General features: G+C 43.8%; 1 pseudogene; it reads left to right on the top strand.

The window, feature by feature from the left end:
- Window positions 1-20,644: 20,644 nt before the first annotated feature.
- On the top strand, window positions 20,645-20,762 carry LOC126476958 (5S ribosomal RNA; annotated as a pseudogene).
- The last annotated feature ends 2,047 nt before the right edge of the window (window positions 20,763-22,809 follow it).

The following is a 22,809-nucleotide window of genomic DNA, read 5'->3' as shown; positions in this document are numbered from 1 at the left end:
GTGGCAAAATCAGAAATGATGGTGTTCCGAAGTGGAGGAAGAGCACCTGCATCAGCGGAGATCTTCATTCTTTATTTCTTTTTGGGTCATCAGTCTGGTTTGATGCGGCCCGCTACGAACAACCTCTTCATCTCAGAGTAGCACTTGCAACCTACGTCCTCAATTATTTGCTGGATGTATCTCAATCACTGTCTGCCTCTACAGTTTTTGCCCTCTACAGTGCTCTCTAGTACCATGGGAGTCATTCCCTCATGTCTTAATAGATGTCCTATCATCCTGTCCCTTCTCCTTATCAGTGTTTTCCACATATTACTTTTCCCTCCGATTATGCGTAGAACCTCCTCATTCCTTACCTTATCAGTCCACCTAATTTTCGACATTCCTCTTTACACCACACCTCAAATTCTTCGATTCTCTTCTGTTACGGTTTTTCCACAGTCCATGTTTCACTACCATACAATGCTGTTCTCCAGATGTAAGTTCTCAGAAATTTCTTCCTCAAATTAAGGGCCATGTTTGATACTAGTAGACTTCTCTTGGACAGGAATGCCCTTTTTGCCAGTGCTAGTCTGCTTGTGATGTCCTCCTTGCTCCGTTTTTCATTGGTTATTTTACTGCATAGGTAGCCGAATTCCTTAACTTCATCTACTACGTAACCATCCATCCTAATGTTAAGTTTCACGCTGTTCTCATTTCTGCTACTTCTCATTACTTTCGTCTTTCTTCGATTTACCCTCAATCCATATTCTGTACTGATTAAATTGTTGGTTCCGCTCAGCAGATCATGTTATTCTTCTTTGCTTTCAATCAGGACGCAATGTCATCAGCGAATCGTATCATTGATATCCTTTCATCTTGAATTTTAATTCCACTCCTGAACCTTTCTTTTATTTCCGTCATCCTTGTTTCAATGTACAGATTGAACAGTGGTGGGGAAAGACTACATCCCTGTATTACACCCTTTTTAATCCGACCACTTCGTTCTTGGTCGTCCACTCTCATTATTCCCTCTTTCCTCCTGTACATATTGTGTATTACCCGTCTCTCCCTATAGCTACCGCTACTTTCTTCAGAATTTCGAACATGTTCCACCATTTTAGACTGTCGAAAGCTTTTTCCAGGTCGATAAATCATATGAAAGTGTCTTGATTTTTCTTTAGTCTTGCTCCTATTACTATCGCCAAAGTCAGAATTGCCTCTGTCGTGCCTTTACCTTGTTCAAAGCCAAACTGATAGTTATCTAGCACATTCTCAATTTTCTCTTCCATTCTTCTGTACATTAGTCTTGTCAGCAACTTGGATGTACGAGCTGTTAAGCTGATTGTTCGATAATTCTCGTACTTGTCAGCTCTTGCAGTCTTCGGAATTGTGTGGATGATATTTTTCTGAAAGTCAGATGGTATGTCGCCAGACTCATACATTCTACACACCAACGTGAATAGTCGATTTGATGCCACTTCCCCCATTGATTTTAAAAATTTTGGTGGAATGTTTTCTATCACTTCCTTATTTGATCTTAAGTCCTCCCAAGATCTTTTAAATTCTGATTCTAATACTGGATCCCCTATCTCTTTGAAATATGGTTTCACAGGACAGAGCGGATAAGGTTATGGTTGTGGAAAGGGCCAAAATGTGTTACTGTCAGTTGGATAAAATACACAAACTTTATTTTCCTCTAGACACTTAATCGTACATGCCCTTAAAAGGATTCAAAACAATACCAATGAAAGCCCGAACACAAGTTATTACAATTGTTTTGAGGAATACACGTGACTGAAGGCTTTACTTACATTTTTTTTACGTAAATAGTTGGCTGAATGCCACACACGTAACATAGAACAACTCAAGGCCCGAGGCCTGGATAGTAATAATTTCAGATAGAGAAGAAAATTTTAAAAGATTTTAAACAAGTGAACTTTCAAATTTTAATTTGAGATGGCTGAAGGCCTTATCTCACGTAAAAACTCGGCTTAAGGCCACATACTGAACAGGCTTAAAGCCTGTATAATAAGGATTTCCAAAGAGAAAAATCTCCTTTTTTAAAAAAAAAAATTAATTTAAGCAGGAATCTGCAAGGTTTTAATTTAAGACTGTTGATGACCTTATCTAAAAAATATTTCACGTAAAAGCTCAACTGAAGGCCGCTTACTGAACAATGAAGAACTGGAGGCTTAAGGCCTGAATAACAAAGATGTCCGTTAGAGTGAAATCTCCCTTTATTAAAAATAAGTTTTAAACAAATCAATGTTGAAACCTTAATTTAAATCGTCTGAAGGCCTTATTTTAAAACTGAAATAAACTAAATTAATAGACAGCTGAAGGCCTCGCACAGTACTTAAGACTAACAGAAAATCACAAACTAAAAACAACAGAACAATGGTGCTCAGAAGTGTTCCAAGGGTCGGCCTGGGGAGTTAACTCTAACATACGTTTAGGTGAGACAGGCAGTCAAGAGTAAGACTAAATAATTATATGGCAACCCGATCCACGGATGGCTGAAGGACCGACCAACAAGCTAATCAATTGCCTTCCGCCCGACCAACTGCACAACAACGGAAAATATCAGCGAGGGCGAAGATACCAGCAGCACTACGTCTTGAAAATTGGCGTCTAACTACAGTCAAGACAGAATAACCACTCAAAAATATGAACAACACCAAGGCTGTCTAACTTCACGCCGTGCCGGACAGCATCAACACGGCGAGGAAAAACACACTGCCGGAAAACTACGCTAACGACCAGGGCAGGCAACTGCAACGTTAACGGACAGAAGGTAGAAAATACCGCTGGTGCACTTCACTAATAAGTAACAACCAATTCAATAGTTAAACACCATCAGGAAGACAGCTGCAAAATTTCGCTGATTCCAACACACCATAAATTGCTGCTTGCGGGCAGGGTCCAGGAAGCAACAACCGGCAATGAACGAAGAGATGTCATAGCAGTTGAGGTTTCATAACAGGTTAACTGATCACTCAACTTCAGTGTCCAGGTTCGGTAGGCGACGAACTTTGTAGCTCTCGCAGCTAGCGTCTCACAAATCCAACCGCTCGTGCACGCCACCAGCGGCCCCGGCCTGACCGCGTGCCGTGGAGACTTCCTCACTGGTCTGTCCCACCTGACCGACCCCTCACACACACCACCACACGGAAATATAGCGGTTACACCAAAGATGGTACAGCAGTCCTAGTATCGATAAGTGCTGCTGCTGCCACTGACAGAGGCAAGTCAGCAACTCGTTATGGCAATAACTCAGGGAGAAATAAGACGCCACTCGATTGTGACGAAATGCCAAAGAACAAATGGCAAGGCGAGCCCGCCACAGCTCAACCTCCCCCCTCAAATACCAAACCGTGAGAAAGGGGGGGGGGGGGTAACTCAGCAATAGGACTAACCAAATTTAACTTGTCTAAGGTGGACCCAGTACTGCTTAACGGTGCAGTTATCCTTAACCAGCAGATTCACCGGGCCTAAAATACGCACAATGGTGCAAGGGCCCAAAAAAACGGGCGGGGAGTGAATTTACTAAGATTTCCGACACGCACCTGCTTCCCGGGGAAATTACGGACTTTATACCTGATCTCCTGGGCTATCCCTAAAGGCTCGCCGATTAAGATTATATCGCTCAGCTTATTATGGGCCGTGAGTATATTATGTCTGGAATGGTTCCAGTTTTCCCTTGACGACTTGAGGGGTAAAATCTGCCGGAATTAGATCTTGAATTCCCCACAAGTTCGAAAGAGGGGAATTAATAGGATAGGCAAGGATCACGGAGGCGGGAGTAGCGTTTAAGGCCTCATGATTGGCAGTATTAAAAGCAAAACTAAGCCAAGGAAGACTAGAGTCCAACTTACTAGGCATCTTCTGATGGTAAATAATCAGTGTGGATTTAAGATTTCGATTGAAACTCTTCGCAGAAGATCCCTGCAGATAATATGGGGTCATAGTGATATGCTTAATACCGTTCTGAAAACAGAAGGTCACTAACGATTTGTTTAGGGGGGGGGTCCAAAAATACTGAAAAAATTAGTTAAATGCGAAATAGTTGTGGTCGCAGTCACGTTACGGCTCGGAAGGAGCCAGGTAAATATCGAAAACGCATCAATGATAACCAATACGTACCGATGACCTCTCTTAGTACGAGGTAAGGGCCCTACGTAATCGACATAGAGTTTGTGCATAGGACAGGATTCGCTCTCAGAACTCAAAAGACACTGTTGAAGAACATTCTTAGTTTTGGCTACATTACACAACCGACATCGAGAAACCACCTCTCTCACGTCACGGTTCATGGAGGGCCAAGTCAAATGCTCCTTAATTTTTTGGGAGGTCTTTTTTAAGTTCCTAAGTGCCCAACCACCAACGAATGAAGAAAGTAACGAAAGACCGGGTGCACCACAGGTACTGGCAAACTCATCATGAATTGCCTATCAGGCCCCACCCTTTTACATAAAATGCCCTTCTTGATAACATACTCATCCGATAGTTCCCCTGCCAAGAGGCGTTTCTTAACGGGTGCCCAAGCAGGGTCCTGATGCTGAGCATATCATCAAATAAAAGACGAGTCTCACCTAATACGATACAACTAAGACTGCCTGCCTCTGTCTCCTAGGTTCAGTGAATATCCGGCTGAGTACATCGTCAAGGACATTTTCAGTGTGTTTCCGGTGTTTAAATTCAAATTGAAACGCAGAAATGCGTACTGCCCACCTGGCAATACGGCCAGTTTTACGTGGCCCGGCTAACACAAGGTTCAACGCCTGATTGTCGGTTTCTAGCAGACATACCCAATGCTCATGGTGGAAGCGGTACTTCTCCAGCGCGAACAAAATGGCCAACGCCTCGCACTCGTAGACGGAATAGTTAAGTTTGGCCCCAGTTAACGGACGAGACGCGTATCCTAATGGCTGCCACTGACCTTCGAACTCCTGGTGGAGGACAGCCAAAATACCGGCAGGCATTAGATGCGTCAGTTTGGACAATAAACCTTTTATTAAAGTCCTGTACTCTGAGAACAGGAGGGTTGGCTACAGCTGCCTTAATGTGCTCAAACGCGGCCTCTTGGTCCGGTCCTCATTCAAAACGCACTCCTTTCCGGCGCAATTCATTTAAGGGAGCCTCCAACTGAGCAAAATTAGGGACAAAACGCCTAAAATAGTTCGCCATGCCTATGAACCGAGTAATTCCACATTTATCAGTAGGCGGAGGCAGAGCTCGTAATGCCTTAGTTCGTTCCTGGTCCAAGCGAATACCCTGACCTGGCACTAGATGACCTAAGAAGGACACCTGCTGCCTGGCTAACGTCAATTTCCTGGGTTTAACAGTTAACCCGGCTCCCTGCAATCTCAAAAAAACTTGCTGGATATGATCCAAATGGTCCTGAAACGAACAGCAATAAATGACTAAGTCGTCCAAATAATTATACATAGACCGATTTAAAGTATCGTACCATTTGTTTTCTGGGTGGTCTAGAAATATATTTGCTAGTATACGACACAAGTAACTACCGATTGCGAGACCATCTTTCTGTGAAAATATTTGGCCGCTGAAGTTAAAAGAGTTGTGGGCAAATGTTGTGACCAGTATTTCTACTAATTCGCGAACTTATGCTTGAGATTTCTTCTGTATGTCAAAAGGTTTTCTTTTGTGAGGAGACTATTGGCGATGAGATGCATTTACGTTGATGACGTACTGGAACCGTACATACATAAATACAAGAAGTTTCCATATAATCATTTTATCACTATACCTTTATTATCCCAATTCTGCCTGTGCACTCACAACAAATATTGTTCCTGTAATCGTGGCTTGTGAAAAAGGGCAAACCCAGAAACTACTTATCCAATAAATAAACAACAGCTTTTATGTTAAAACGTTTTTTCTTCAATTCTCTGCGGTATCGTCCGAAGAGTTAGGTCCCATAGTAAAGCAGGTACCTCAAGACGGAATCACAGGCTAAAGACAGTCGCTGCCAGATGCAGCCACGAATGAGAGACGTCTACGAAGAGACGCCCCCCCCCCCCCCCCCCAAGAGGTTCCGTATGCCGCCACTGCTGGAAGAGAAGAGTACTTACTTAGAGCGCATCACCTCTCGCCCACTATGATAGCAGCATCTTCATAGCTCACATCCGGCAGCGAGCTGGTCTCATTAGTCATAACTGTGTAACAAAGTTTATAAATAAATGAATGTAATATTTGACTGTCATTCAGAACTGTTCGAAGTAATGAACAGTAATTTTTAAGATCTGCGGAAGTATTGAATGTATGTTGTCACTCATGTGGACGTGGATTTCACCCAACTTAAATATTGGTATATTTAATAGTTTCACTGCACTGTGCTAACATTCTGGTGTTGTAACGACCGCTCGACCTCCTCAAATGAACGAATATGGAACTGTCATTTAGGTTGAACGACATGAACTCTCCCCCCCCCCCCCTCCCCCTCTACACTTTTCCATGATACACGACGCCTCTGTTTGAGAGACAGCGCCTGGAGTACGTTGAGTATCTCTGCAACGGTCTCGCGCTTTCTAAATGATCTAGCGACAAAACGTGACATCGCACCCCTTCTTCCACATTTTTTTCTGATGATCCGAAATGGTATGGGCCGCAGACTTATGATCAACATTCGACAATGGGTTTAAAAAATGTTTTAGTCAATTCTTTCACGAAACTTCGTGACATATTAAAACTGTGTGTCGGATCGAAACTCGACCTCCGGATCTATGCCTTTTGCGGGCAAGTGTCTTACTGACTTTTTTTAATTATTTTACGTTTATTTACGCCTGAAATCGAAGGAAGTCGACAATGAGAAGGAAAGAATAAAAAACAAAGAAAGCCTCGCTGGGTTGGGAGAAAGACTGGTACTTAGCGATCCTTACCACGACGCGCATCAGTCACTTGACCTGTCGGGCATTTCTTCACAGAAAGATTTAGTAGTTCCCCAGAGTGTGGTTCTGCATGTTCGGAGTCTTCAGTTCGTGGACGGTTGTCTTCTCCTACGCGGGAGGTTCCAGCTGCACGGAGGGTCGTGGAAAGCACTGTCCAAGTAATATGAAATGAACTATTGATACTTGGGGTTGCAAACAATTTTGGTATAGCTTTCTTGCAAGTAATTCCAAATGTTCAAGACGCCATTCGTATCATTCCGAAATATGTACTGAAACGCGTGTCCTTTGATACCTGTCACTGCGCTGGCTATCGCACGAGGTTTGTAGGTATCGTCCCGGAAAAGGAGGGCCTGTAGATCAATATCTGACGGCGCCGTTTAGAGAAAGTAGGCCAGGATATGTGGAATCAGATGCAAGATGCCGCCAACCTCTCTACAGCAAAGACGATGTGCATCTGGGTCGGGCGTTCCGCATGCAGTACAACTGGGTGAGTCTTCCATGTTGGTCTGTGAAGGCTCGATTGCGTCACTTGTTTGCAGTTGACAGTTACATGCCATGTCGACTGAACATCAGTGTCTGTCAGGTCCGTCTTTATCGTTTTGCACAGATTAGTGCATCCACAATGATAAACAAATAAAAAATATACCCCAATTTCTTGCTGTCCTTTTTCAGTACATTTTTTCATGTAAAAAAAGCGTTATAAAAAGAAAGGTTCTCGACTGGGATTAAAATTCGTGGTGGAAGGGTATTTATGACAAGATTCGATTGCTATCCTCCATGAAAGTTAAGAGTAACTTATGAATATACATACTACCATTAATTAAAACTGTCCCAGTCTGTTTTACCACAATATTATCACTTATTCTTGACCCATGGTATTTGTTCGTTAAGTGAGACATCTTCAATGCTGTTTAGAAATAGACAATGAATTCTTTATAACACTTAATATTGGTGTTTATCAATCAAAAGTATGTGGATAAATTGTATTGTCTTACGTAAAACATGAGAAATTGCGGTTAATTTCAAACTGTCTAAAATTATTTCATGTTGAATTTCATACTCTAATATTTCGATAGTACACCTAACGATAAAATCATCAACCGGTGTTTCAGCCTCGGGCGATTTGCTTCTCTAACACTGATCATATAATTTTCACCGTAAAGACGGCTCCTCATCATTTTCTCTGTTGAGCTAGTTATAATATAATACTTCAGCTGATGAACGAGCGTGCATAATGGCCTTCGCCAAAGTGCCTTTCCTTCCAGTATGCCATCCACAGCATAAGGCAAACCGCCTGTGACCTCTGTGTCTTATAGTCTTGCCTCAGAAGTGGTATTTCTTCCCCAACTTCATCTTTAATAATCTGTCACATTAAGCAGGTATGCCCATTACTACATTTCATTTGGATGGGGTTCGTCAATTGATTTAGTGTCTTCCTATCAGTATTACATAAACAGAAAACCAGACAAACACACTGGCGGAATGTTTGCTGAGCGTAAGCACTCCCAATTATTTGTCAAGCCTTAACATTCTATTGGGATTAGCATTTTCCAGTCTTAGGGTGCTATATTACTTGTTTGCTTTAATGTACCGCCTTGCGTCGTAAGTTTCACCAATGATTGCATTTCACTTTGCAGCATTCGATTTCTGTTCAATATTTTTTTCATAAAATTAAATGGTTATAGTAGCGAACTACCACTTCCATAATAAAAATACAAATTTTCAATAGATTTGGCAGTAATTCTTGGCCGGGCGAAGTGGCCGTTCGGTTCTAGGCGCTGCATCCTGGATCCGCGAGACCGCTACGGTAGGAGGTTCGAATCCTGCCTCGGGCATGGATGTGTGTGATGTCCTTAGGTTAGTTAGGTTTAACTAGTTCTAAGTTCTAGGGGACTAATGACCTCAGAAGTTGAGTCTCATAGTGCTCAGAGCCATTTGAACCATTTTTTTAGTAATTCTTAAGTACATAATTTATTTTAGCTTTCGTTTGTCAAGAAAAAGTTCCAGTTTCGTATATCACTTTGTGAATACATCCAGCACAATGTCAGCTTGCATGAATAAGTCACATTTCACAAACGGGCGTCTCCTGATTCTAAACCAAATGTATTTACACACGTTTCAACAATATCTCATGATAAATGTGTCGCTGTAAAGCAATGAGAAAAAAATCTCAGCTGATTTAGTAATAAAGATATGACTACACTGAATTTTCGTACAGAAATTCTGATGAGCTGATTGTTGGTATGACATTGAGCATCGTTTTGACACTGGCTAAGAGACATCATCTTTGCCTAACTTGTTATGCACCATTTCTGTGAGTTACCTAGCTTGAAAAATATTACTTCTCCGTAAGTATAGAAGACGATACATGCGTTACTAACATGTTTACCAGACATCGTTAACAAACACTAAAGCACGACTATTTTATTATAATAAGTTTTTAGAGCTGATAAGTCTTATCTGATCATAACGCTACTAATCACCTCATGAATAGGTGTGGAGCATATACGTAATTCCGTAATGAGAATTACAGTATGCCCAGACGTGCTGCCAATTGCACGTACGTGGAACCTGAAATTTACTGAAAAGAAATGTAATAACTAGTTTTTGCAGCAATTAGAAAACTAGAACTAGCATCCCGAATTTACCGCCAAGTTCTAGTTTAGTGGCACTGTCCGCTCCTGGTAGCTGAATGGTCAGGGCGACGGAATGTCATACCTAACGGCTCGGGTTCGATTCCCCAGCTGGGTCGGAGATTTTCTCCGCTCAGTGATTGGGTGTTGTGTTGTCCTTATCATCATCATTTCATACCCATCGACACGCAAGTCGCTGACGTAGTGTCAACTCGAAAGACTTGCACCAGGTGAACGGTCTACCAGACAGGAGGCCCTAGCCACACGGCATTTAGTGGCACTAAATTAACCAAACTGAACTCTTATTATTTCCATAATTTTTTGTGAAGTCAGCTGTCTTATCAAAAAAAAAAAAAAAAAAAAATGGTTCAAATGGCTCTGAGCACTATGGGACTCAACTGCTGAGGTCATTAGTCCCCTAGAACTTAGAACTACTTAAACCTAACTAACCTAAGGACATCACAAACATCCATGCCCGAGGCAGGGTTCGAACATGCGACCGTAGCGGTCTTGCGGTTCCAGACTGCAGCGCCTTTAACCGCACGGCCACTTCGGTCGGCTGTCTTATCAATATGGGATGATCGGAGACATACATAATTCACAATCGATCATCTATTTTGAAAGGATATTACTCATACATACATTTAGAACAATAAGTGTCCGTAGTAAACGTGCAGAATTATTTGATAATTGGCTTACCAAAAACAAGAAGAAACCCAAGAAGGAAAATGAGGGGAAAAAGAAAAAAAGAAGAAGAAGAAAACAAAGGAGGCTGCTACGAATGTCGTTTCCGACGGATATGTTGCAAAATGTCGTGGCCGGCCGGGGTTGCCGAACGGTTCTAGGCGCTACAGTCTGGAACCGTGAGACCGCTACAGTCGAAGTTTCGAATCCTGCCTCCGGCATGGATTTGTGTGATGTCCTTAGGTTAGTTAGGTTTAAGTAGTTCTAAGTTCAGGGCGACTGATGACCACAGAAGTTAAGTCCCGTAGTGCTCAGAGTCATTTGAACTAAAATGTCGTGAAGGAAGAAAACACAGATACATCACAAGGAAAAATTTGTGTTATTTTCAGAATGCTAATTTTGTGCTGCAATGTCATTAAGTACAATAATTTGTAACGTTATGCATCATAAAATTCGTTGAAACATTTAATTACAGAGAATTAGCTACAAGTCATTTATTTGCGTCCGTGCCAAATTTAATAGCTCTTGCTAAAACTAAATTTATTTTACTATTTTTGCAAGGTTGTGTCAGCTGCAAATAAGAGTTACTTCTAATCTGATAATGTTATTAACGAGAGATCATTAACACATATGGGAGGAAAAGTATGGGCCCAAAATGGAACCTTGTGGACGCCATAAGTCGTTTGTTCCCATCCTCATGAAACAATTAGCGTAAGGTACTAGAAAATACACTACTGGCCATTAAAATTGCTACACCAATAAGAAATGCAGATGATAAACGGGTATTCATTGTACAAATATATTATACTAGAACTGACATGTGATTATATTTTGACGCAATTTGGGTGCATAGATCCTGAGAAATCAGTACCCCAAACAACCACCTCTGGCCGTAATAACGGCCTTGATACGCCTGTGCATTGAGTTAAACAGAGCATGGATGGCGTGTGCAGGTACAGCTGCCCATGCAGCTACAACGCAATACTACAGTCCATCAAGAGTAGTGACTGGCGTGTTGTGACGAGCCAGTTGCCCGGCCACCATTGACCACACGTTTTCAGTTGGTGACATCTGGAGAATGTGCTGGCCAGGGCAGCAGTCGAACATTTTCTGTATCCAGATAGGCCCGCACAGGACCTGCAACTTCCGGTCGTGCATTATCCTGCTGAAATGTAAAGTTTCGCAGGGATAGAATGAAGGGTAGAGCCACGGGTCGTAACACATCTGAAATGTAACGTCCACTGTTGAAAGTGCCGTCAATACGAACAAGAGGCGACGGAGACGTGTAACCAATGGCACCCCATACCATCACACCGGGTGATACGCTAGTATGGCGATGACGAATACACGCTTCCAATGTGCGTTCACCGCGATGTTGCCAAACACGGATGCGACCATTATGATGCTGTAAACAGAACCTGGATTCATCCGAAAAAATGACGTTTTGCCATTCGTCGTTGAGCACACCATCACAAGCCGCTCCTGTCTCTGATGCAGCGTCAAAGGTAACCGCAGCCATGGTCTCCGAGCTGATAGTCCATTCTGTTGGAAACGTCGTCGAACTGTTCGTGTAGATGGTTGTTGCCTTGCAAACGTCCCCATCTGTTGACTCAGGGATCGGGACGTGGCTGCACGATTCGTTACAGCCATGCGGATAAGATACCTGTCATCTGGACTGCTAGTGATACGGGGCCGTTGGGATCCAGCACGACGTTCCGTATTACCCTATTGAACCCACCGATTCCATATTCTGCTAACAGTCATTGGATCTCGACCAACGCGAGCAGCAATGTCGCGATACGGTAAACAGCAATCGCGATAGGCTACAAACCGACCTTTATCAAAGTCGGATACGTGATGGTACGCATGTCTCCTCCTTACACGCGGCATCACAACAACATTTCACCAGGCAACGCCGGTCAACTGCTGTTTGCGTATGAGAAATGGGTTGGAAACTTTCCTCATGTCAGCACATTATAGGTGTTGCCACCGGCGCCAACCTTGTGTGAATGCTGTGAAAAGCTAATAATTTGCATATCACAGTAATCTTCTTCCTTTCCATTAAATTTCGCGTCTGTAGCACGTCATCTTCGTGGTGTAGAAATTTTAATGGCCAGTAGTGTAAAAAGGTACGTCAAACCAGTCTAAGAGTATACGGTTCTCAAAAAATAGATAAATAAATAAAGGAAAGGGATCGGAAAGTAATGATATTTTATGAATAAGTCTCGATTATAATTGCTGAGAAGCGTACGTCTTTCAACAGAGTTTTCACTTCGGTTGCAGTCGTAAATCTGTAGCGGCTGAGCGAGCAACAGGTCGTGAAGGTTCGGTACCTGGCTGGCAACTGGAGGGACCGCCAGCGCCACGTAGGAGGGCAGCCGAGACGCGAGCAAAGACCGCCGCCTGCAGAACGGGAGGGCGGGCGGCGGCCGTCCTGTCCGGCGGTCCTCCTGATGGCCGCACAAATTGAGTTTCCTGGCGGGCGGCCACACAAAACCGTATTAAAAGCGGCCTGCGGAGCACAAGTTATAATTTGCCCCGACACAGAGAAACAGACGGCGCGTCGCCGCATGCTGGGAGACGGTCGTAAAGCGGTTTGTCCCGCCCCCCGAGGTTATGGCCGCTGTATATCGTGGCGGCGGACGCGGACGCGGAGGCGGAGGCGGAGATGGCTGCCGCATTGCCGGCCGCCGGCCTCTCAGCGGCGGCTCCGTCCGTTGTAATAGCGCCGGACACAGCGCACCGAACACAGCTGAATTACCTTGTACTCTACGTCCACACAGACACCGAGACGCCGCAAGGCACTGCGCTATGAATGCGTCCCTGTCTCCGCTCCATTTACGGTTACTACGGCTTGGAAAAGAGCTAGTGTCCTCAGTTACACATCTTGTTATTGTTGTTGTTCTTGTGATCATCAGTCTAAAAACTGGTTCGCTGCAGCTCTCCGCAAGAGATGGATCGCGTCAGTCTGTTCCAGACTGACTTTTCTCAGTTGTATTTTACTTCCTTGACTCGTTTTCGCATCTGGGACTTTCCGGTACTGGTTAAATAAATCAGTCCTACCTAATACCGACCAGACTCAATTACTGCAACGATTTAACCATTATTTCTCGTTTTAATATTCTCTCCTTACCGGACACAATATCTGTAGCTGCACATCTGAGAACTGAAAAAATGGTTCAAATGGCTCTGAGCACTATGGGACTTAACTTCTGAGGTCATTAGTCCCCTAGAACATAGAACTATTTAATCCTAAGGACATCACACACAAATCCATGCCCGAGGCAGGATTAGAACCTGCGACCGTAGCGGTAGCGCGGTTCCAGACTGCAGCGCCTAGAACCGCTCGGCCACCCCGGCCGGCTTGAGAACAGAACTCAGGGACAGTCACGGATGTGTAGCTCCAGGATAGACACTGGAGGAGATCGGACCCGTTCTAAGAGGACTGTAAGCCAAGTAAGCCTCTGGATGTTTTTGTTTAAGGCCTCATTACAGAGGCCAGATGACCGACCCTTGCGGCGAGCGGGTTATCACCATCCTGTTCGTTCTTGTGTGGGCTATTTCACAGCGTTTGGGTCCTTGGTCCGGGTGCGTCGGTTTGCTGGTTGACCTCAACATGCCTGCCCCGACTGCTACCTGCAAGCAGACGGATCAGCGACCAGCTTAGTGGGTGGCAGGAGGGAGAGGGCAGGCAGCTGGCCAGTCGGATTGTCAGTAGGCAGCTTCTGGGTAGGGGCTGACCGACTGCTTTCTCGGAACACACTATTCAGCACGGATTGAGGGTGTATAGACTCCATCTTGTAACGCCGGTGTAATGAGCCATGGCGAAAACTTGGGTCTGTGAACCGATCTATAGATGATGATGGTGATATGTTTGGTTTGGTTCGGTCTGGTTTGTGGGGCGCTCAACTCCGCGGTTATCAGCGCCCGGACAAATTCCCAACCTTTGCTCAGTCCAAACTCGCCACTTTCATGAATGAGATGAAATGATGAGGACAACACAAACACCCAGTCATCTCGAGGCAGGTGAAAATCCCTGACCCCGCCGGGAATCGAACCCGGGACCTTGTGCTCGGAAAGTGAGAACGCGATCGCGAGACCACGAGCTACGGACCCGGTCTACAGAGATTGCTTGCTGTGACCAGGGCCTTCCTGGAAGGCATGACAATGGGACAGCAGGCATTTATGTGCGAGAAGCAACAGTTGAGCTCGTTTTATAATTTCTGTTCTACCTTTGTAGGATCAAGGCATTGTCGCCACAAAAGGTGAATGGCCTCTCATAGAAAAGGTGGGAAGGAACACCATTGGCTGCTCCTACAAATTTTCTGGAGAGTGGTAGATAGCAACTTTCTGACAATTACATACGTGGGGGAACTGTAGATTGGCTGAAATTATTGTATCTGTGAAGAATGGAAGTTTTGTGCTTAGCTTCTTGGAACTGTGCTTGCAGAAATACGAGCCAATGCCTGGCTGATAACTTTTCTTCGTAGAGGGGGAATTTACCAGTTTTGTTAGAAATGTATTCACTGGCGAAAATTTAGCGCAGTCTTGTCAGTGGAGGTGAACATTGGCGAAAACAGAGCGCAGACCATTCTGCGAAGGGCAGTCGGGATCAGGATTTCAGAGGCAGTAGACTGGAGGTAGCTCTAGGAAAGACACATGGATCCTACGAATAGTGAGGACAAAGCTCTTCCGAAGAGCTCTGGTTCACTGCTCTGCAAGGTACCTGGTGTTAGCCTCCGATCTGCTGGCAGCTATCAACACTACTCCATCCTCCAGTTTCAATCATGGTAAGAATCTGTAGTACAGGCTATCGGGAATGAAAGTTACCAATCGCTCGGAAGGCGCGTGATTTGAGAACCTTCGTTAAGGTTTCCGAGGCTCATTAACGACACAGGTAGATATGGTAATTTCATGTGATATCCTATGCCTTGTGGCAAAGTCAGATCAATCACTGAGCGGACATCGTGATCGTTTCTTTTTATTAATGATACGAAAGATGATGTTTATTCCCGTCTCCCTTATTCCCAAAGGTCTTTGTCAGATGAACCAATTATTAGCTTAAATTGTTTATTGCCCATAGGCTAATTGTTTCAATTGTTATACATGTTATTCCTTTCGATAACATTTTCATCTAATCATCTATGTTGTGTATTTATCATAGAGGTTTGTACTAAATGTTTTGTTGCAGAAGAAAGATGAATCCAGTTCGTTTTGAGTTCATTAATTTTTCTCGAAGGAAGCAACACTCCAGATGCATTTGTCAATGTTACTCCTTCCAGTATGTTATTATGCGCGGTAGTTCTGATTATATAAGTTGCGCATATTTCTGGATACAATCTGATATTTGGTGATAAATTAGAAATTTTGCAGGTAAGTTTTTGCTGTCAAAGCTGTGTTCAAGAGGAGCGATCTGTATCTTGGAAGGCCCAACTGATGCAGATCACTGTGGCCTCCAGAAGGCATGTCCAGTCTGCATGACCATTTTTAGAGCCTGTCTTGTACAAGCCTCTTCATCCCTGTGTAACTACAGCAAACCCAAATACATCTCAGCCCGCTCAATGCCGTGAAGCGTTGGTCCACCTTCTGTAACTCTTACTCCCTGCACTACCCCCCCCCCCCCCCCACCAATTCGGCCGTTTCTTGATTTCTAACGAAGTGTCATTAAACCTTTCCTTCTTCACCAAGATGTGGCATAAAGTTCTTTTTTTCCCCATTCGATACACCCATCAGATCCTCCGAATTCTCTTCCCGCTAATGCTTCTGCTCACTTCTTTCCTGAATTGTTTATCGTCCAAGTTTCGCTTCTCTACAACGACGGACTCAGAAAAGATTTCTAAGACTCGTATTTAATAAATTTCTTTTTATCCCAAACGCGTTTCTCGCTATTGCCAGTCGCAATTTTATTTCTTCTCTACTACAGTCGTCGTAAGTTAATTTGCAGCTCAAAGAGCATAACTCAGCTGCTACTCCTTGTGTTCCGTATCTTAGCCTGGTAAATTCATCATCCTCTGGTTTACATCCACCACATTCCGTTACCATTATTTTAATTTTGTTGGTGTTTATTTTATAATCACTATCCACTTGGTTTACCTGATCTTGCAGAGTCTCTACCTTCTCTGCTAGAATTACAATGTCACCGTCAAAGCTCAAAGTTTTTGCATATTTCCCTAGAACCTGGTTTCCTTTACTACTTGCTCAGCGCACAGACTTGGTAACTTCAGGAATAGGCTACAACTCCGCCTCATTACCATCTCAGCTTGCAACTTGGCCATGATATTCTATTTCCCCGTCCACGCTCATTACCGACTGTAAATATTAAGTAATAAAAGAATAAATCATTGATACAAGGCTCGCAAATACGCAAAGGAAAATTTCCAGTTCATTCAAGCGATCCACACACAAACTGAGCTGATGGCACAATTCATTGTACCGGAGGTGCGAGGGAAATCGGCCTGGTGATCAGCAGCGACTTTGGCATCTGTCGGGGCTGTTTTACGTGGAGGTAGTGCCGTATCGAGGCCTTGGCGAGATGGGCCCCTGCCAAAGTCCAAGGCGCTGAGGGAGGCGTAACAACTGACCACGGAGAAAAAAAGGATCGAAAAACGGTTTAAGAACTAACCGGGAGACACACTTCAGTTCACTTGCCCCGCGTGTTCGTATACTCTCCCTGTGAGAAGAAGCCTTTAGCTCGACCCGGGACCATAAGGACCGCTGTTGTCACAGTGTCATTTCGTCCAAGTATCATAACAAAGAAATTAATTCCGAACAGATCTCACACGGGTTGTATGCCAACAAAGCGCTGCCGCCTATACAGCTAGCTCATGTTCAGCAGCGGAATTTTTGCTGCAACTTCACTACGGTGTTGTAGGATGTCGTAGTGGGAGAGTGGGTGCTGAAGCAAGTATGCTACCTGACCGAAGGTTTGCGATTTTTGTCGATGTCTGTCAGCTGAGGAGTGGAGTCAAACTGTCTAAGGCATAGTGCTTCAAATTATTTTATAGGATGAAAAGTGAAACGGGAGCCAGATCTCACATAAAACATTTCATCTCACTTCCTCTCAGGAACGCCTGAAATGAGAGCTCTTTATTTTAAAAAATATGCATAAGATTTTAGTGTCGTCTATAACAGGAATATCAGAGCAGCTGCTTACAAATGACAGAAGATAGCACTGATGAAGAAAACATACACTGCCCTCTATTTCGACATTTGCAAGTTCTTTTCCGAAGTATGGGTTACGATATCTTTATCCATGCCTTACTCTGTCATGTTATAGTAATTTTACGATTCTGAAGAAGGCTAGATTAATTTAGCCGAAACCTGGTTAAGACCAGAAAATTTGTGCAACTGAGGCTGATTCCCCAAAACATTAGTCTATCACAGTCGGTGACGAGGCTGCAACATGCTAAAAATCCTTACCCATTCAATGAAACAGCTTTCAGTATATTTATGACAATTCCAGTGAGAGCACCATCTTGTCAACGTGGTTTCAACAAGTTAAACACAATTTAAAAAAACTATATATGGTCGAGTATGTGAGGCAGATAGTCAAATTCAGCTATCCTGCCGACAGAATACGACGCGGCTACTGAATTTTATTTGAATATCATAACCAAAGCAAGGAATTCGAAACTATAAAAAAACGTAATTCTTGGGAAGAAAGTGTTCTCATTACTTGTTTATAGCCCTTTCCTTTATTTCCAATTCATAGTTTGTGCACTGTTAATAATTTATGAGGAACAACTATAATCTTATTTATTATTCATCACTCTAAAATTATTGTGCAGTCACCGACACAAAGATAAGTATATCGTTTTATTTTCAATTTTCTTATGTGTAATATTGTTTATCCGTTATCTGTTCATCTGTTATCTGTATATTGTTTATCTGTATCTGTGTAATATTGTTTATCTGTAATATTGTTTATCTGTAGCAGAAGTTGCTATCACAATTTTCAAGCTCAAAACTGGGAAGGCACCTGGCCTGGATGGCTTTTACCCTGTGGTCGTGCGGTAGGTAGATTCACTGATAGAGCCACATTTGCAGTATCACTGAAAGAGGCATTCCAAACAGCTCGTATCCCGGCGATATGGAAAACAGCTGGATCAGTGAAAAGAGGAAAGGGCAAAGTCCCGGCACCACCGAAAAGCTATAGACCTATTTGCTTTGTAAACGTCTTGGCCAAAGTACAGAAACGTCTACTCTGTGATCGGTTGCAGGCGCACAGGGAGCTACTGGGTCTAAACCATTGTCCGTATGGATTCAAAATAGATATATCCATAGATGATGAGCTTACTAGGGCTCTTCAGATTGTGTAAAATCCGACAAGGAAGTGCGCAGTCGCGCTCATGATTGTCATCGCAGGCGCATTCGACACTCTATGGTGGCCTGCGATGTTCGCACGCCTTCGAGATCTCGGGGGCCCCAAATGTCTGTATGAGAGCTTTGTATGTTATTGTAGTGGGCCTAGCGTGGCAGAGAAAAGTGATCCAAAAGTTTGCCAAGGACTGCCCTCAAGGCTCCATAAGCGGTCCATTGTTGTGGGACTTTAGTACTGAGCAGTTATTAGATCTGTTAGACGAGGCAGATGCTACTGAAGGTATTGCTGCATACGCACATGACATCCTAGTAGCTGAGTCTGCAAACTCCAGGGCAACACTTGAGGCAAAGGTGACTGGTGTGCTTGTTCAGATACAGCAATGGAGCAGGAGCAACAAACTGACTGTAGCTGTTCGTAAAACTACATACATACTTCTGAAGGGGACTTTCTCTTGCCAGAAATCCTTCCCTGTGGCTTGAGCGAATACCTCTAAAACGCAACGCTGCCTATAGATGCTTAGGCATTCTTCTGGACGAGAAAATAAACTTTCTAGAGCACGTAAAATATGTTACTTATAAAGCGGGCAATATTATGCATAAGACTGCCTTTGCTGGCACCGCTGTCAAATTACCGTTGCTTGTGGCGCGGTCATATCAAACAGCTATCTTGAACGCCATTGTGGGCTTCGCTGTCAGCTTCTGGGCGCACCACCTTAGACTAGGCAGCTACAGGACAATACTGCGACGAATTTGGCAGACCGTACTGCTGAGGCTCACCGGTGGCTTTAGCACTACACCTATAGAGGGTTTACTGGCGATCCTCGGAACGTCCGATGGATGTCGTGGTACGTTAGAGAGTAGCGCTGTATTGGTTGGAACGTGAGCAATACGATGGTGTGTACAAGATCGCAGAAACGTATGTTACTGATGGAAGACGTCAGTAAGCTAGATGAATGGAAGTGTGACTGTGATTCTTGGAGCTCTGCAAGGCATACTCCCAAGCAACGGGAACAAGCTCAAAGAGCACGATATTTCCCCTAATCGAGGTATGGTGCACATATTAGCGGGTCACGTTCCATATCATAAACATCTGCATCGAGCGGATGTTGTAACACATCAGTCTGTAAATGTGGAGAGAAAGATCGTTCTCAGATGCCCATTTTGTCAGGGAGAGAGAGACTGCTGGTAACTAGACTGCAATCTGAAAACAATTGTAAGTGACCAAAACGTGTGAGCTACAGTCAATATGATACTAAATTGAGTATTTAAAAGGCAACTGCTTAACTTTTAGTCTGTGAGATCAAGTGGACGCTCTGGATATCAAAATAATGTCAACAGGTCACCAGAAGCGTTTCCTCAAGTATGGATAACGATTGTCATATATAAATTTAAGTAAGAGAAACTTCAAATACATAAACTCATGTTAACAAGGAAAAAAAGAAAAAGAAAAGACTGCTACGGCCGCCCAGACGGGAATGATAGACTCGAGGATTGCCGAGGCACACACATACCAGCGTGGCGATGTACAATAGCGTAGCAACAATAGGTTTAGAAGAAGATATAGCTGTAGTTACTCGACAAACCTCGATTTCTTCTAACATATCTAGTAATAGAAGCTGAACTTATTCACTTGGAATTTGAGTTAATTCATTGAGTTGATTCCTTTTATTTTTTGTCTGTCTTTTTGATTCGTTCTTATTTTTCAAATGTTCTTTTTCATTTCTACGTTAAGGCTACCAATTGTTGCTATTAACATGATTTACTACTACATACGTAATAATAAAACATCGTATGGTACTATGGTTATTGAATATGTATGATATGTTTAGAGTTTCCAGATAACTGGTCTAAATTCGTAGCAATAAATTGCAATAGATTGAGTCATTCCTCAGTAAACAAACCCATTACACCCACTTGCTCTTCTTTGCAACTTTTATTTATCTGTTCTCAGGACGACAGAGCGCAATGGACGGTCGAAGCGCGCACGTACTCGCTCTGTCGTTATATGGTGGTGTGCCTATGTCCCTCCAACTGCAAGTCTGAGACCTCAACACACGTACTGGAACAGCAGCTTCTTTCGTACGCTGTGGTATTTTCATTTTACAGCCTCCTAATATAGCCAACGGCCTTGCCGCAGTGGTAACACCAGTTCCCGTCAGATCACCGAAGTTAAGCGCTGTCGGACTGGGCTAGCACTTGGACTGGTGACTATCCGGTCTGCCGAGCGCTGTTGGCAAGCAGGGTGCACTCAGCCCTTGTGAGGCAAACTGAGGAGCTACTTGATTGAGAAGTAGCGGCTCCAGTCTCGAAAACTGACATACGGCTGGGAGAGCGGTGTGCTGACCATATGCCCCTCCGTATCCGCATCCAGTGACGCTTATGAGGATGACACGGTGGCCGGTCAGGACCCTGGGCCTTCATGGCCTATTCGGGAGGAGTTAAGTCAAACGAGAACGAGACACGGGAGGAAAAAGTAAGAAAACTGGCTATTGTCTGAATAATGATCGCCATAACTAATTAAATTTATCCCACTGTGAGATAAGATTTTCAGTACTTTCAAGGAAAAATGGTTTTCGTTGCATACGGAACCACTATTGTACCCAGGCGTGTAGCTTTTCGACCGAAGCAAATCAACGGCCGCGAATATCTTTCTTCAGGGCTCCAAAAATATAGAAATCGCATCGTCAGAGATCGGAACTGTTCGAAGAATGTGTAGGCGATTTCCAGCGAAACTTACGCAGCCTAGTCCAAACGATCTTGGCAACATGTGGGAACACCCACCCTTCCCACAGTAGGATACATATATTACCAGTTACGGCGATTACTTTTGAAATTAACAGTTTACTTACTTTTTTTGCATCTGGAGCAGCCTTGGCAGTTCTGTCAAGGGTGCAGGACCACCTCGGTACGGCTATGCGTGGAAGTTCCAACGTGGCTTGTCGAATATTCTAGACAGCTCGCATATAGCTACCATTCCGGTGAAAACTTAATTTAAATGGTCATCCCATGGGTCAGGAGGAGTGGACTCGTCCACATCCTTTAATTGCGATGAGATACAAATATACGCATCAGTAGCTGTACTGTTTAGAAGATCAATGTATACTCCTGAAAAAGAAAGGGAACTTCGCAGAACGGGAGGAGGAAACGAAGCGAAACTTATCGGGTTGAGAAGGTTTGTCTATTATTTCAGTAGCGCTCCTGCATGGCGGTAGCAGTCTGCCCGGCTGCACAGGGCGGTGTTCTTGCTGCTGGATTACCATTTATTCTTCATGTTTTAATACTCCTGTTAATACATATAAACTAAGCTGTTTTGGGACCGCACTACTGAATAGGCACGCAAAATTCCGCTTTAAAAATGAATTTATTTGTATATGGAATTATACCGTCGCCTTTCGTAGATAATAGCACCCAGCGGCACTCCGTCGTCAGGCCACAAGTGGCCCATCGGGACCATCCGACCGCCGTGTCATCCTCAGCTGAGAAAGCGGATAGGAGGCGCATGTGGTCAGCAAACCGCTCTCCCAGTCGTTATGATGGTTTTCTTTGACCGGAGCCTGTTACTATTCGGACGAGTAGCTCCTCAATTGGCATCATGAGGCTACGTGCACCCCGAAAAATGGCAGCAGTGCATGACGGCCCGGATGGTCACCCATCCAAGTGCCGGCCACTCCCGACAGCACTTAACTTCGGTGATCTGACGGGAACTGGTGTATCCACTGCGGCAAGGCCGTTGTCTATCATAGATAATAGACCGCGCATGAAAAAGTTGATGAGCAGTACTTTTTTGCGCTGACTGCAGCTACACATCTAAAAAACGAAATTGCAGGTATCTGGCGAAACACCAAAGACCCTTTGGGAAGGACACCCAGTGTAAGAACGGAAAGGCCTAACGAAAAGTAGGCTATATTTACGCAGTAGTGTCTAAAGATTGTTTTGAACCGAGTTGTGTTCGGAATTTACAGTATACCCAGCGAGTAGGTATCGATATCAGAAAAACTTCACAAAATCCTCCTGACCTCAACACCATACAGTGATCGAAGAAATTCTGTTGCAAGGAATTGCACATATAACACTAGCAATTTGTGAAAAGATTTAAAATTGGTCTAAGGAAAAAAAACAGCCACACTAAAGAGGTTGACAGTCAAATGGCTATTTTACAGCAGACTAGATAAAAACATTCATAAGTAGTAATGCACGACAGGCCCCCTCGGAAAGAAGAATATTATCCAAATTCATTAGCATCAAATAACCGAGAACAAGCCAATAAAAATATTAGTTGACTT

The sequence above is a fragment of the Schistocerca serialis genome, chromosome 4 (assembly GCF_023864345.2).
Source record: "Schistocerca serialis cubense isolate TAMUIC-IGC-003099 chromosome 4, iqSchSeri2.2, whole genome shotgun sequence".
NCBI classification, from domain to species: domain Eukaryota; kingdom Metazoa; phylum Arthropoda; class Insecta; order Orthoptera; family Acrididae; genus Schistocerca; species Schistocerca serialis.
This window is presented reverse-complemented; position numbering and strand designations above follow the sequence as displayed.